The following is a 1995-nucleotide window of genomic DNA, read 5'->3' on the forward strand; positions in this document are numbered from 1 at the left end:
TTGGGTACAAGAGAACTCCCCAGGGGAGCCGTTACGCAGCCCCACATGCAACTGGACCCTCCGGGTTCGCTGTTCCTGAGCAAACCTAAACGTAGCCATAGCCGTCATCGGAGACGACTGAAAAATCAGGCCCCAGGAAATGCGTTGCGAGCCCCTTTGGACCATCCAAAAGTGCCCCCAAAGGAAGGCTTTGGGTACAAGTGAACTCCCCAGGGGAGCCTTTACGCAGCCCCACATGCAACTGGACCCTCCGGGTTCGCTGTTTCCGAGCATCCTTAAACATAGCCCTACCCGGCATCAAAGACGACTGAAAAATCAGGCCCCAGGAAATGCGTTGCGAGCCCTTTTCGCCCATCCAAAAGTGCCCCCAAAGGAAGGCTTTGGGTACAAGTGAACTCCCCAGGGGAGCCTTTACGCAGCCCCACATGCAACTGGACCCTCCGGGTTCGCTGTTCCTGAGCAAACCTAAACGTAGCCCTAGCCGTCAACGGAGACGACTGAAAAATCAGGCCCCAGGAAATGCGTTGCGAGCCCTTTTCACCCATCCAAAAGTGCCCCCAAAGGAAGGCTTTGGATACAAGAGAACTCCCCAGGGGAGCCTTTACGCAGCCCCACATGCAACTGGACCCTCTGGGTTCGCTGTTTCCGAGCATCCCTAAACATAGCCCTAGCCGGCATCGAAGACGACTGAAAAATCAGGCCTCAGGAAATGCGTTGCGAGCCCTTTTCGCCCATCCAAAAGTGCCCCAAAGGAAGGCTTTGGGTACAAGAGAACTCCCCAGGGGAGCCTTTACGCAGCCCCACATGCAACTGGACCCTCCGGGTTCGCTGTTCCTGAGCAAACCTAAACGTAGCCCTAGCCGTCATCGAAGACGACTGAAAAATCAGGCCCCAGGAAATGCGTTGCGAGCCCTTTTCGCCCATCCAAAAGTGCCCCCAAAGGAAGGCTTTGGGTACAAGAGAACTCCCCAGGGGAGCCTTTACACAGCCCCACATGCAACTGGACCCTCCGGGTTCACTGTTCCTGAGCAAACCTAAACGTAGCCCTAGCCGTCATCGGAGACGACTGAAAAATCAGGCCCCAGGAAATGCGTTGCGAGCCCTTTTCGCCCATCCAAAAGTGCCCCCAAAGGAAGGCTTTGGGTACAAGAGAACTCCCCAGGGGAGCCTTTACGCAGCCCCACATGCAACTGGACCCTCCGGGTTCGCTGTTCCTGAGCAAACCTAAACGTAGCCCTAGCCGTCATCGGAGACGACTGAAAAATCAGGCCCCAGGAAATGCGTTGCGAGCCCCTTTGGACCATCCAAAAGTGCCCCCAAAGGAAGGCTTTGGGTACAAGTGAACTCCCCAGGGGAGCCTTTACGCAGCCCCACATGCAACTGGACCCTCCGGGTTCGCTGTTCCTGAGCAAACCTAAACGTAGCCCTAGCCGTCATCGGAGACGACTGAAAAATCAGGCCCCAGGAAATGCGTTGCGAGCCCCTTTGGACCATCCAAAAGTGCCCCCAAAGGAAGGCTTTGGGTACAAGTGAACTCCCCAGGGGAGCCTTTACGCAGCCCCACATGCAACTGGACCCTCCGGGTTCGCTGTTTCCGAGCATCCCTAAACATAGCCCTAGCCGGCATCGAAGACGACTGAAAAATCAGGCCCCAGGAAATGCGTTGCGAGCCCTTTTCGCAAATCCAAAAGTGCCCCCTAAGGAAGGCTTTGGGTACAAGAGAACTCCCCAGGGGAGCCTTTACGCAGCCCCACATGCAACTGGACCCTCCGGGTTCGCTTTTTCCGAGCATCCCTAAACATAGCCCTAGCCGGCATCGAAGACGACTGAAAAATCAGGCCCCAGGAAATGGGTTCCGAGCCCTTTTTGCCCATCCAAAAGTGCCCCAAAGGAAGGCTTTGGGTACAAGAGAACTCCCCAGGGGAGCCTTTACGCAGCCCCACATGCAACTGGACCCTCCGGGTTCGCTGTTCCTGAGCAAACCTAAACGTAGCC

Source organism: Anas acuta, unplaced genomic scaffold, assembly GCF_963932015.1.
Source record: "Anas acuta unplaced genomic scaffold, bAnaAcu1.1 SCAFFOLD_131, whole genome shotgun sequence".
Lineage (NCBI taxonomy): Eukaryota > Metazoa > Chordata > Aves > Anseriformes > Anatidae > Anas > Anas acuta.